Raw genomic sequence first — 16060 nt, forward strand, 5'->3', positions numbered from 1 at the left:
CCTATTTTTCTATTGACTATTTTAATGGTGTTGTTGATATGCTGATCAAAGGAGAGGTTATTATCAATTGTTATTCCTAAAAGTTTTGTTGTTGGATCAGGGGTGATGAGAGTGGCATTATTTGAGGAGATGTTGAAGTGCAAAGGAGTGGACCGTGTGCTAGGGGAGAAAAGGAGAAGTTTAGTTTTTTTGGCATTGAGGAGGAGGTTACGTCTGGTGAACCACGTTTCTACTGTGTTGAAGACATTTTGAGTAATAGAAGAAAGTACATTAGGAGATGAAGCAGAGCAGATAAGTGTGGAGTCATCTGCATATTGAATGCAGGTTGCTTGTGGGATTGCTGAGTGGAGATCATTGATGAACAGGGAGAAGAGAAGGGGTCCTAGAATGGAACCTTGAGGTACACCGATGGAAACGGGTGTGAGTGAAGAAATTTGGTTTTCCCACCGAACTGCTTGTTGTCTATTGCTGAGGTAGGATGTAAACCATTTAGTGGCAAGATTATCAAAGGAGAGGGATGTAAGAGTGTTAATTAAAATGGAGTTAACCTCAGTAATAAAAGACTGTATCCCTAATGCAAATGGTAACTTTTCAATAGCCTTGTTTAAAATTAAAACTAATAATTTTTTCAAAAATATATAAAACTGTGCCCCAACTGGATACTATAGGTCTTCCATGCAGATTTTACAAGTCTGTATTAATTTTATGTAGCCACTCTTGATTGCACATTAAAAAGTTCTTTGTCAGCATCAGTCAGAGTAAAGTATCCAAGTATTTGGCCTTTATTCAACAGCTGTATATGTGACTTCCCCCCAAAGGACCAGTAATCAAGGACTCTGAATCCTCACACTGACTGAGGTGAAGCACGTTCACTTCGAACAAAAATAGATACACATGGTATTCACAGATGCAGCTTTCTGCACAAAGCACAGATTCCCTTAAGAGCACACAGAAAGCACACTCAGTCTGGGTTCTGGGTTTCCCCTCTCTCTTTCTCTACAGACTCCCAATAAGACTCCCCACTGGCACAGCCGAGTGTCCCAGGCCAAGTCCTCCACCACCCTCTCTGTGAAACCAGTGCTCTGTGTCTCTGCTTCAAGTAGCTGACACACACACTCTTTGATATTTGATTTTCACATGCACACACACCTGGGAAAGGCTCACACATATTTACTAGCTATGCTTCTGTCCAGACTATAAGATAGTTACTGCCACCAGGACACTCCAAAGCCAGCTACTCTAAGGTTCTTACAAGGGTAACCAATTATACTGAGTGAAATTAATATTAACACAAATGGTAATGTTGGCCAAACAGCAAAGCTTTCAGGAGGGGCCACAGTATCACCAAAAAAATATATAAGTACTCTCAAAGATTAAAATATTCTATAAAGGACCAGCCACAATGAAATGTTTAAATATATTTAATAATAAATAATAAAAGAACATGAAAATACTAGATATCTATTTACAATAAACACCAGAGGTTCATCACAGGAAATATTAAAAATAACACAGATGGATAAATTCACACAGAAACAGAAAAACAGTACTTAACTAACCTCATTATATTTTCCTGACTGATCTAAAGAATTACTATTCTCTGGTTACTTACTGAAGCAAGACAAGATGAAGTAGGTCAGGGGTCCTTCTATGTCAGGTTTTAAAAACACCAAAAACAAATGGTTCTGCCACCAATTCCACTTAAAAACACTTGAAACTTGAAAACTTTATTAAAATATACGATGATAAGATAAAATAAAATAAACACACCGGCTCATAAACCGGATAATAGCTTTTGGTATAACACCTTTTTCAAATCCTAAATGTTTGCCAGTGAAACTTCCTCTTAAATACCTTCATTTCCCAGTGTTCACTCACTTGATGCATTTAGTAACCATAGCAGCATACACACCCTTCTAATTATGCCATTTTGAGTGCTGAAGAGTTTTCCCTTTTAGTGCAGGTTTTAAAGGGACAAATGCATTCAGACCTGGTGACTGATCTGATTGCAAATTCATTATCCACTTCATCTCTTCAATTTCTGTTCGCTTTACTAAATCCCCACCTCTTGGTGTTTCATGAAGCCTAGTTAGTGCCATGAACTTGAAAGAATGACTGTCATTTATACTAATATGCATATAAAGTGCATTGCTGGTAAGTTTTTTTCTTATGTCAGATAAGTGCTTTAGGATACGTTCCTTGAGCATTTGATTAGTTTTCCCTATGTAGTATGCCTTGCAGTGACTGCAGGTTGCCACGTAGATAATGTTCTTACTCCGACAGTTTGCAAAGCCTTCAAACTTATAGTTCCTTTTAGTCAGGGGATGTGTAAAAGTATTTGAGAAGTTTATATGAGAACATGCCTTGCAACGTCCACATCTGAATGTACCAACTCTCCTGTTCATCTGAAAACTCCTGTCTTCAGAAATAGCTTCAGTTTCTGTTTTATAACATAATAGTCTTTTTAAGTTTTTCCTGTTCTTAAAAGAAAAGCTGGGTTGATCTCCAACAATTTCCCTAATTTTGTTGTCAGATGTTAGCACTGGCCAAAATTTTCTCATGGTATTACGAATAACAAAATTGTCAGTACTATATGTCAACTGGCATCTCAGATTGGACTTTACCTCCTTTCGCTTGATCTTAACTATTTCACCTTGGTCCGAAAAATAGGGTCTTCCCCTCTGAGAGTGTAGTTCCAAGGTAGTTGCTTCATTGGTTTGTGTCTCTTTGACTTTGTATCCTCTCTTATTAAAGGTATTAAGTTTAATTTGCTCCTTCCTATAATCCTCATCCCTTGTGCAGAGCTTGGACACAAGAGTTAGTTGGTTAGTCACTATGTTGTCAAGAACATGCCTGGGATGCATGCTAGTATTGTGTAGTAAATGACTGCGCCATACAGGTTTCCTTTACATTCTAGTATTGATGCTTCCTGTGTCATCTAACATTAACTTAACATCTAAGAATTCTATCTCCGTATTAGAAGATGTCACTTCAAACTTCAAAAATGAAGTTGTGTTGGTCAAAAATTGTACAAAATGTTCCAAGGAGGTTAAATCATCATCCCATAAGAGAAAGACATCATCCACAAATCAATTATAGAAAACTATGTTTCTATTCCATTTGTTGTTAATATCCGCTTTCCATAGCTCTTCCCATCTTGCCAGGACCAGATTGGCATAATTATTTGCACATGGATTTCCCATCGCTACCCCTGACTTCTGCCAGTAGTAAGTACTACCATACAGAAACACATTGTTATATAAGACCAATTCCAAGAGACTACATAGTAAATGGATATCATTGGTTGATTTGTGATTCACACCAAAGTCTCTGATTGCTTCAATCCCCAAATCATTGGGTATAGACGTGAACAAACTGCTCACATCCATAGTTACCAATAATAAATTCTTACAAGTATTCATCTGTTGCAGTTTCTTGTAAAGTCTACTTAAGAACTCAGCCGAGTCCTTGATCACTGCAGGTGTGTGAGGTAGCAATTTCTTTAACTCCCCTTCTATAAAAATAGAAAGGGGTTCAGTTATCCATCCTTTTCCTGAAACAACTGGTCACATCAGAGGGTCATGTAGATTTTTATGCACCTTAGGCATTCCATTGATGCTAGGTATAATAGGATGACATACTTCAAAAAAATCAAACAGCTCTTTGCTTATCGATCTATTCATGAGCCTGTCATAAAGCGTGTCTTGTACACTATGTATAATGGTGTTCAATTCTCTTTTATAAATCCTCCTGTAGGTGGCTATATCCGCTAGCATCTCCTTCATCTTGGTATCATAGAACGACATATCCATAACTATAACTGCCCCTCCTTTGTCTGCTTGTTTAATCATGATGTCCTTCATATTCTGTAGTTCAAATGCTCTCTTCTCATTTAGAGTTAAGTTGTGGAAATGTTTACTCCCTTTTGCTGTCTATATTCAGCCACTTCATTTTCACATAATCGCATGAAGGCATCTACAGCCGGATGACATACAGGGACAAACGTACTTGGTTGCCTATATCCAATTCTTGTTTGAGATTCCTCATTGTTTGTATTGCCAAAGAGATGCCTTAAAGTCACATTCCTCCCAAAATATTTTAGATCTAGAATAAATTCACTCATTGGTGAATGTGAGGAGGGTATGAAACTCATTCCTTTCTCTAATAGTCGAGTCTGATTTCTTGTTAATACAATACTCGATATATTAAATACAAGGGAATCATTTATTCCTGAAACCTCCATTTCTTCCTGTCCCTGCTCTGGGGTCGTACTTCCCTTGGGGTGTTGTTCTGCAACAAAAAAGAAAGCTGTTGGTAAAGCGGTAAATGTACCACCCCATCTTTGGGTTTAGTGACATTCTGTATATCCAAATTCTTGTTATTATTCAAAGTGGATATTTTAAAAACAGACTACTGAGACTTCTGTCTCATCTAGTATTGAAACATCATTTCAGTGCTAGATTACAGAATGACATAACATACATCTGGTCATCTGACTTCTGGTTCCTATACTACCCCACTTTAGTAGAAACTGAACCAGAATCTTGCACATATGTGTTACCATACACACAGATAGAACTTTGCTAAGATGTGTTATAGCATCCAGAAGCCATAAAACCATCTCAACACTTCCTCCCTTCCAGGGTAGCAATTAGTTCTCTGCTAAGGACAATGCAGCAGGATTGCAGGATTCCTAGTTCTTGTTTTCACAGACATTTTTTTTTCTCTGGCTGTAATCAGAACTGTAAGATACAATTTCTATGGCCTAAATTAAGTACTTTAATTTCAGAATATTTTTCTAAAAGTCAGCTGAGGCTGAGCTTAACCTTTTCTCTTCCAGTATCCTCTGTTACAATATATATATATATATATATATATATATATATATATATATATATATATATATATATATATATATATTTAATCAGTTACAATAGTACAGTCTGACATACATGTATATTTCTTTTCTGTCCAGCAGGGCACACTGTTGGTACATTTTTAACATAAGCAGGTTTGCAAATACATTTTTTCAAAACAAGCATTTGTACAAATCAGTTTGATATACAAATGACATATAATTCTTTACAAAACTCCAGCTAGCTATGCTGGCATATGTTACACATCCACTGCCCTACTTCTTCTGGCATAGCTGGCAATACCTCACATTGTCACAGTATAAATTAATCCAACATTATATTTATCAAAGGATCTTAACTCATAAACATCTGAATCATTCAAATGTATCAAGCACATTTGGTAACACTGATTAGCATTCATAACAACATGTCTCTTTATTTTATCAGAAATGATGATTAAATTAGATCTTTGCCAAGAATTTTCAGTTTTAGCCACTGATGTTTACTAAGATTATAATTAACATAATACCTATTAGCATAAAAAGAAGAAATTAAACTAATAAGTTCATTGTTGACTGAAGCAGGAAAAGCTATAATGCTGTAATTAGGATACAGAGGAATAAAATTTATTGTCCCAGAAATCATACTAGTAACAAATAATGAATATGCATTCTCAATAAAACTCTCATCAAGACAAGAGTAAATAGAATCATAAGAACCTGAGCTAGGATCATCAACTGGCTCAGAACTAACATTATCAATTGAAGCTTTTGCATATAAAAATAATAAAAATAATGTGGATAAGTGCTCTGAATTGTGGCAAGCTATCCAACAAGACACTAAATTTATAGCAACTGCATATAAATTAATTAAGGATTTGAAATTTCAGGACAAAATTTTGCTTTCAGAGTATTGGGTAAAAAAAGTAACAGTAACAGACAATCAGATATTAAAAGCAATTGATATAACTAGGAAATCAGTTTCTTTTCAAAAACTGATGTACACACAATTGATGATTTGGAACAATGCATATCACACACATCTTAGATTACATAAATTTAACCCTAGGAATTCTCCAATTTGTCCATACTGTGCAGATCAAACAGCGGATCTTCTTCATATGTTCTGGAGTTGTAAATGCATTATATAAACTTTGGAACTCTCTTAAAGTACAACTGCAAAAGATGGGTTATCAAAGTTCTACACTGTCATGGGAATTTATGATTCTACACATTCCTCCAAGAGAGCTTTCCAGATCGCAAACTATTATCTGTATGAATATTTTTTTGCTGATGAAACTCTATATAGCCACAAATTGGCTAGAACCACATAAGACATCATGGAATAATTTTAAGCTTGTGGCTATAAAGCATATACTAGCACATAAATTACTTCTGAAACAAACTAACAAAAATATTAATAACCCGAAAATATGGGAAAAGGTCTTCAATATTATATTAGCATGATACTGATTTTAGGAATATATTAAATATAGGAAGCATTTCATGTAGATATTGTATAAATGGTTTGTAGTAGTTATAGTGTATTATGTGTGTGATGTTTATTGTATTTCTGTAATGTTTTTGGAAAATATATTTCAATAAAAATTTATTATGGAAAAAAAAAAAATAATACACAAAATATAGTTTCCTACATAACTTAAAACTGTCAGTCCAGCTCCTGTATGTTTAGGGCACAACTGTAAGCACAAAATTCAGCCCCCAGATTTAAAACTGTTAGCTCATCCAAATAAATGGGCATACCCAAAATATTATTCATGAGATTATTATTAACAGCAGTCATATCTTAGTCAAGTTGTGTAGTTTCAAAGACAAAAGGTAGTTCAATAACAATCCCAATTTAACAGCAAAAAAATGTTTTTCTTTTTTTTCTAGGAGAAATAACTTCCACGTTCATCCTGCTGTTTATGTCCCTTTTTAAGATCAAATTGATTAAAATTATTGTTGTTACCTCATTGTTTATCAAAAAAAAGGACAAGGTGGATAACATTCTTTTATTGGTTGTCTCTTGAGCGATACTTAAATGTGTGTGAATTTCTGGTCCTTTGTCTTTCACTGAAAAGATTTCAAGCCTGCATAAACTAAAGCACTGATGGTGATTCCCTGCTAGTGTTTCCCACCCACCATCTCTTTTGTTGATCTGCTTTTTAAACCTGGTGAGCTGCCCATCCCTACTGTAAATTAAGCTTATATTTTTCCCTAAACAGCTGTCAGTGAAACACTTCCAAACTTTTTTTTGCCACTCTAAGAGCAACTTGCAGAAAGCAGCATTGCATTATTGATCAACCATAGCTTACACAAAGTATAAGTCCCTCTTGTAGTCTCGGCACTACCAGCACAGTCTTGTATAATTAACCTATTCCCTTCCCTAATAAAGCATACAGTAAGAGCCTGCGATCATGGATGGGCAGTTTCCCATCATCTCTCTAGACAGCCTGATAGCCTGGCCATACTGAGACAATGTAGTAACTGTATCATGTATATTGACAACCACTTACTCCTGAAACAAAGAAATACTTTATATGCTTTATATACTTTATGTAACAGATGTAGCTATGCTTTGAAACTTTGAATAAAGATAATAATGAGTTTTGTAGATTACTAAACTTAAAAATATATTTTTCCGATACACAGGATACTCAAAGACCTAATGATTTTCGATTTGGGAAATTTAACTTTATGCCTCCAATGGACAAACATGTTGCAGAGTTCAAGGAGTGCATACTCAAAGATCTTCATTTTCATCATGAATTACACCATATTAAACATAATCTGCCCAAACTAGAACAAGTAGCCTTAAAAATCTTAGCAAGAAACAGGATCTAGTCATTTTGCCAGCGGATAAGGGAGGGGCGGTAGTTGTCATGGACTGGAGTATGTATTATGCGGTGGCAGAGAAACAGCTATCAGACGTCTGTTCCTTCATACAGATGGTCCTAGATCCAACTCCCAATTTTAAGAAGGAAATTGATTCTTTTCTAGACCTAGTTGTTGAGGAAGGCATCATTTGTCAAAAAACTTGTAAACAACCCAAGGTTTCTGACCCCCAACCACAATATCTTTATTTATTGCCTAAGATACACAAATATTCTACTAGCCCTCCGGGATGTCCAATAGCATCTGGCAGGGGTTCTTTAACAGAACCTTTATCAGCTTTTTTAACTGAATATTTACAGCCTTTGCTATCTCTAGTTAGGTCTAAAATTAACGACACTGCACAATTTCATAATATCATCAAGGAGACACAATTAGAACCAAGTTGTTATCTATGTACACTAGACATCACCTCATTGTATACCAGCATTCCACATTGGGCAGGACGAGTGGCTATTCAGTTCTGGCTTGACAGATCAGATCTTTACACTCTTGGCTTCAACACATTATTAGTTTGTTTGACTGAACATGTGTTGCCCAAAAATGTCTTCTACTTTCATAGGAGGTGTCATTGGCAGGTTCAAGGTATGGCGATGGGAGCATCCTTTGCCCCCATCTATGCCGACCTCTTTATGGGATATCTATAGGTTCATAGGTTGGTACTAGGCTATCAGCCCTAGGGCCTATACAAGCCTAGCCATAACAATTCCCTGGCTATTTCTTCCCACATTATTTACTTTCCTGGACCCTTGTCTAGCAGGGCGACTGACGTGATCCCTGGGGTGAATTTCCTTTCTCCCATCCAATCGTCAAGGTTCCTCTTGAAGAGGTCCAAAGAGGCACTCTGCTTGACATGTATGGGCAATCTATTCCAGAGTCTGGGGAGTCTCTGGGTCAGGAACCTATCCCTCCAGCATGTTTTGTTTATTGTGATGACAAGGTTTAGATCCCTGGAGCATGTAGCTCTGAGGGATTGGGATTTCTTTAAGTGTAGCATGTCCAACAGCTCTGGGTTTGACATGGCCTTGTATGTTAAGCAGAGATCGCCTCTGAGTAGACGATATGCGACAGAGTTAGCTGGAGTTTTTTAAGGCGGTCAGCGTAGGGCATCTTCTTTAGGCCTGTGATTCTTTTAGTGAGGTATTTCTGAGGCCTTTCCAGTTGTTGCAGATGTCTTGAGAGGTACATACCAAATGGGGCGTTGTATTCTATAATGGGTCTAATGAGGGATGAGTACAGTGGGACAATGACCTCCTTTTTTCTGGATGAAAAGCCCTTCGTGATGAGGTGTGCCACATAGAAGGATTTCCTGACTGTTGTGGCGATGTGGTTATCGAAGGTGAGACCACTTTCCACCTGTGTCCCTAAGTCTCTTATCACACTTTCTGTGTTTAGTGTACTGCCACCTATATGGTAATTCATGGATACATGTTTTTTCCCAAAGGGGATAACAATACATTTCTTGGCATTGAGCTTGAGCCCATGGCTCTGGCACCAAGCATCTGTTTCTGTAAGGCCCTTTTGTAGAGTATCCACATCATTTGGGGATTCAATAATGGCTCCCAGTTTTCAGTCATCTGCAAACTTTTAGCCAGAGTCCCTTAGTGTTGACCTGTACTTCAGAGAAGTAGATGCCAAACAAGAGCAGCCCCAGGACTGAACCCTGAGGTACTCCACTTGTCACTTGTCTGGAGCTGGATTTGGAGTCGGCTACTTTTACAGTGTGGGTTCTATCAGTAAGCCATTTAGCAACCCATTGGGTAACATAGGGATTAATGCCCAACTTAGTAAGTTTATCTATGATTCCAGAGTGGGGGATGGTGTCAAAGGCCTTGGCAAGGTCTAGATAGGCTGTGTGGACCACCTTACCCTTGTCCATGGCTCTGGAGACTGATTCAAAGAAGTCAATCAGGTTCAGGAGACAAGATCGGCCCTTCACAAACCCAAACTGGGTGGGGTCCAGTGTTTGAAGGTTGCCAATGTCTTTGTTTATAAGTTCCATGATAATACGCTCCATGGCCTTGCAGATAAGGCTTGTCAGACTGATGGGACGGTAGTTTCCAGGATCCAAGGTGGATCCCCCCTTGTGGATTGGGATAACTGTAGCTCTGCGCCACTCAGTGGGCATGAAACCTGAGGTGAGGCTATGATTAAACATGACACTTAGGTGAGGTGCCAGTTCATATTGTAGTTCATGTAGTACACAGCCCGCGATGTCATCTGGTCCCATGGATGCTGTATTCTTGGCTTTAGAGAGTGCCTTTTGTACCTGTGTGGCCGTTATTACTGGAATTTGGCAATCTTCCGGTATTGAGATGGGCCATTTAGGGGGTGAGAGGGGGGTGAAGTTGGCACTGAATCGATCTGCCAGGATATTGGCAATATCCTTCGGATCAGTATATTTAATGCCATTCTGTTTTAGCTCAGAGCAGATCTGAGCATTGCCATTTAGATTCTTGACATAGTTATAGAATGCTTTGTGGTTGTCTTTAGAATATCTAGAGGAACAGCTTATATATACGATGACAACCATAATTTATTTTTGGACCAGATAGATATCTGGAGATGCTATCTGGACGATTGTTGGATGGTGTGGCAGAGTGATGAGATTTATGCCAAGGAGTTTATAGAATACCTCAATGAAAACAAATGGGGTATCCAGTTTACACTTAATATTGAATATCAGCATATAACTTTCTTGAATGTATCTATCACTAGACAGATAGATCACACATTGGAAACACAGGTTTATAGAAAATTTTCACAGTACAACACTTTATTACATGCTTCCAGTCATCACCCACACCACATCATCCGAAATATTCCTAAATCTCAATATTTACGTATCAAACATATATGTTCCTGTGAGCAAACCCATGGCCCCTGCCAAAATTATCTTACTTAAAGATTTCTCAATAGAGGCTACTGAACAGAATCTTTGAATCAGGCACGGAGTTTTGCTGATCAACAAGACAAGAATATAGGGACAAAACCATTTCCAATAAATACACTTCACAACCCATTAGGCTAGTAACTACTTTTGGATGTAACACCAATTGGTTTAGGGACATTATCAATAGTCACTGAGATATTTTGTTGGCTCATGAAAAACTAGGCAATTTTCTTACACCTCATTGTTTATTTTCATATCGCAGAGGCAAAACCATTAACTCATACTTAATAGGTTCATAGGTTCATAGGTTCATACTAGGCTATCTGCCCGAGGGCATTTACAAGCCTAGCCCATAGTTTTGTGGCTTACGCCACCCCTTTAGTATGGGGAACTATACCCATTATTTTGCTGTGCCTCTGTCGAGCAGTGACACTGAGGTAATCCCTGGGGTATATCTGCGATCTCCCATCCATTGGTCAAGATTTCTCTTGAACAAGGCCAGCGAGGTGCTCTGCCTCACATATACCGGGATTTTATTCCACAGCATAGGGAGTCTTTGGGTGATGAATCTATCCCTCCAGCACGTCCTATTAATAGCCGTGTCGAGGTTTAAGTCTCCGCCCTTGTGGCTCTGACGGATCTAGATTTTTGAGGTGAAGCATATTCATCAAATCTGGGTTTGACATGGCCTTGTATGTTAGGCAAAGGTCACCTCTGAGCAAGCGGTGGCGACTGAATAGAGCTGGAGTTCTTTCAGTCGGGCAGCATAGGACAGATGTTTGAGACCCTTTATCCTTTTGGTGAGGAACTTTTGTGGCCTCTCCAGCTGCTGCAAGTGTCGGGTCAGATACATTCCGAATGGGGCATTGTACTCAATCATTGGTCTGATGAGTGATGAGTATAGGGAGACTATGACCTCCCTTGATCTAGATGAGAATCCCTTCATGATAAGGTGGGCAATGTAGAAGGTCTTCCTAACTACTTTAGCTACATGGGTGTCGAATGACAGACTACTATCAACCTGGGTCCCCAGGTCCCTGATAACTTCTTCTGTGCTCAGTGGATTGCCACCTATTTGGTAGCTAGGGGTAACCTTGTTTTTCCCGAAGGGTATGACTATGCATTTTTTGGCATTTAACTTTAGGCCATGGCTCTGGCACCAGTTATCCGATTCTGTGAGACCCTTCTGAAGGATATCTGTGTCAGATGTGTTTTCTACTATGGCGCCCAGTTTGCATTCATCTGCAAACTTTGTCAGCCATAACCCTCCTGTGTTTGCTTGTACTTCGGAAAAGTAGATGCCAAACAAGAGTGGGCCCAGGACTGAGCCCTGTGGTACACCACTTGTGACAGGCTTTGAGTCTGACATGGCGCCAGCAACTCTGACCCTGTGGGTTCTGTCACTCAGCCAGTTTGCAACCCATCTTGTGATGTATGGGTTAACATTTAAGCTGATGAGTTTTTCAATGATACCCGAGTGGGGTATTGTATCAAGGCCTTCGCCAGATCGAGGTAGGCTGTATGGACTGCCTTCCCTCATCAATGGCTTTGGTGACTGTTTGAAAAAGTCAACCAAGTTTAGAAGGCATGATCTGCCTTTGACAAAGCCAAACTGGGATGGATCCAAAGTCTGCAAATTCCCTATGTCTTTATTTATGAGGTCCATTATGATCCTCTCCATGGCTTTGCAGATAAGGCTTGTCAAGCTAATGGGCCGGTAATTTCCAGGGTCGGTGGAGGCACCGCCTTTGTGAAGTGGGACCACAGTTGCAGTGCGCCACTCCCTGGGTACGTATCCAGAGGTAAGACTATGATTAAACAGCTGTCCTAGCTGTGGGTTTAATTCCTCGTTGAGTTCGTGGAGCACACAGCCGGGGACACCATCAGGTCCCATGGATGCTGTGTTTTTTGCTTTGGAGAGAGCAGTTCTCACTTAGGCGTTGGAGATGTTTGGGGGGCTGCAATCGCTTGGTATAGATATCTCTCCTTTTGGGGGGGAGTTTGCACTGAACCTGTCAGCCAGTATGTTGGCAATGTCTGTAGGATCAGTAATCTTCACATCATTTTGAAGAACTAGTTCTGAGCATATCTGGGAGTTTCCTCCCAGGTTTCTAACATAGCTAAAGAAGGCCTTATGATTGTCTTTTGAGTCTTTAGCTATTTTTCTCTCAAAATTTGCTTTGGATGATTTTATGAGAGCTCTTAGTTTTTTACTTATAGTGATCAAGGGTGTCTTACCTTTTAAGGATTTTGCTCTATCTTGTAGTAGCTTCCTCCTTTTGTTGTAGAGTTTGTTTATGGCTGGGGTCCACCAGACTGGACGCTTGCCTTTGGTACAAAGAGTCTTTGTTTTGCTTGGGATTGCCTTATCCATGCAGTCCTGCAGGTGCTGGTAGAAGGCATTTGTAAGTGATTCAGTGGCTTGAGTACTGTTTTCCGCGCTCGGGGCCTTAAAGGAGACCACACTAGTCTTTAGAAGTGTGAAGTCGGCTTTCGAGAAGTTCTTTACTGTGGTCTTTTTTATTTCAGGTGGGGGTGGAATGAGGACCTCCAGCGAGATTAGTTTGTGATCTGATCTCACCAGTGAGGGGTATACTTCGGTGTTGAACATTGTGCTCCCATGTTCGTGATGATGAGATCAAGTATGTTTTCTCCTCTTGTGGGGATGGTGACTAGTTGTTCCATGGCATTTGAGTTTATGAATTCCAGGAACTTTTGGGCTAGGGTGTTTGGGCTTGAGTAGTGTTCCCAGTCTATATTAGGATAATTGAAGTCACCTAGTATGATGGTGTTTGGTGATACATTTATCCCCTCTAGTGTTTTCAGGAAGGCCATGTGAGGTTCCTGAGTTTGTGAGGGTGGCCTGTAACATGCTACAATTTGCAGAGCAGTCTTGCCTATGGTTAATTGCACCTGGATGGTCTCCGATGCATCGTCGTTGCCACCAGTCTTGAGGTGTGGGTGTCCTTGATGAATATGGATACCCCCTCCTTTCTTGGTATTGTCCGGATTTTGGGGCGAACGCATGATAAGAGGTAAAACCTGATAGTGCTGGGGTGCTCTCAGGAGCCTTGAACCAGGTTTCTGTCACTGCACAGACATCGATGTTCTCCATACTGAGAAGGGCCTCGAGTGCATATTTTGAGATTTAGACTTCTGGCATTGAGCAGCATTACCCTTAGTTTTTCCTTTTTGTGTTCTAGGGTGGTAGGTTTAGAATTTGAGCCTTGCCTAAAAAGGCACTATGGGGTGGCAAGAGCCTTTGCCAATATCCGGAATCCCAGGGGTGACAGGTGCAAGCCGTCCCTTGCGAAGCAGCGTGGCTTGTCCAGCATGTCATCCCAGGCAGACAGACATTGGATCCCCTTTGAATGACACCAGAGTTTAAGCCAATTGTTAAAGCTGATCATCTTATCTCTGTATTGTGGCATCATTCTTGGTGAAGGTAGGATACTGCTCAAGGTCAGGGTCATACCTGCCTGGGCTACATAATCAGAGAGCTCCTCAAGAGCTCCTTTACCCACTATAAACATCATACTGAGCATATTAAACAACAAACTACCTTGTTTGGAGACAGATTATCAGGGTGTATAGCCTGTGGTAATTGTAGTGCTTGTACACATGTCAAAACAAAGGAATTCACTAGCAGAAATACATCAAGGGTTTATGACATAAGATGTTTTGGGAACTGCAGTAGCGATTGGGTAATCTACTTAGCTACCTGCTTTTGCTCTGCGTTCTACGTAGGGAAAACATCAAGACCTTTTAGATTCAGAATCAGTGAACATTTGAGTGACATCAAAAATAAAAGGTTATCCAATGCCCTATATAAACATACTTTAAACCACAAAACTGCAATGTTCAAATTTACCATAATTTATAGAATTCAATGTAATAAATCATGTAAATCAGGATGGCATTCTATTTTAAACCAAAAGGAGTCAGGATGGATTATTAGGCTAGGTGCATTATTTAATCCTGGCCTCAATGAGTTAAGTTAATTTGCTTGTAACCATTCAATGGAAGACTGTAATTAATTCTATTGTCTTTACATTTATATAAGTATGTGGACCTGTCTCTTAATACTAATGCACTGAAGAAGGCTATTACTAAGCCGAAACCGATTTGCTGCTTATGGATTTTTGGGTTTGCCACAATAAAAATATTTAAACATTTATTTTTAAACTTCTCCTGGTGCTGGATTTTTTTCTTTTGGACTTTACATTTATGGTTTAATCCATGCACCTTGCCTCCTCTGCGTGTATTTGATTGGGTCTACTCACCAGTAACTTACCAAAAGGTTAGAGGCATCCCAAATGGAAACTACTTACACACATAACAATGCAAAAAACAAACACAACACATAATAACACACATACCAGTGTCTCAACAAATAAGCTCATAAGGCATAACAATACAAAACCTAGTGTATTGGTCATAGGTGACATCACTGTGAGACACACAGATGTTCCTCTTACCAGGAACATGTTATGGTTATCTGCCTGTTAGGTGCCAGGATCCATCAAGGCACTCAAGCACTCAAGTTACTTAACCACAAGTACCGGTATAACTCTGTCATAGTCTATTTGAGGGTGAATGACTTGAGATGTACTTCACTGGACTATATGAAGAGAGACATGACTGAGCTTTCAGATTATATGTCACAGGCAGGTATAAGCCTAGCCTCAAGCAGCATTCTACCTTCTCTAAGGATGATGCCACTTTACAAACAAAAAGTGAATGACTTTAACAATTGGCTTAGCTTTTGGTGTCAGTCCAAGGGGATCTAATACCTGTCAGTCTGGAAAGACATGATTGACAGGCCACGCTGCTTTGCCAGAGATGGTCTGCACCTGTCTCCTCTAGGATTTCGAATACTGGCAAAGGCATTAGCCAACCCTATTATGCCCTTTTTAGGCTGAGTCAAAATAACCAACCTCCCAAAATAACAAAATCCTATCTAGATAAACTCAAGGTACTGCTGCTTAATACTAAGAGTTTAAACAAGAAACTGCACTCCCTGGAAGCAGTCCTCACTTTGGAAGATGCTGATGTCTGTGCAGTCACTAAGACATGGTTCAAAGGCACGGAAAGCACCCCAGCCATGCAGGGCTACAATGTCTTCCATACATTCAGACCACAAACTGAGCGTGAAAGAACCAAAGGAAGAGGTATATCCATCTTCATTAAGGATAAGTACACCTTGAGACTGGTCAAACAGTATGACTCTCTTGAGCAACTCCATATCCAGTTAACTATAGGCAAAGTCCCCTACCACATCCTAACTAGCTATAGGTCTCCCGCCATGAAACAGGAAAAGCATACCACATTACTTGATCTTACTGGAGTCACTTGCCATATAGCTCAACACCTTACTCATGGGTGATTTTAATTATCCTACCATCGACTGGGAAACA

The sequence above is a fragment of the Protopterus annectens genome, chromosome 11.part0 (assembly GCF_019279795.1).
Source record: "Protopterus annectens isolate FY-2018-M chromosome 11.part0, PAN1.0, whole genome shotgun sequence".
Classification (NCBI taxonomy): Eukaryota; Metazoa; Chordata; order Ceratodontiformes; family Protopteridae; genus Protopterus; species Protopterus annectens.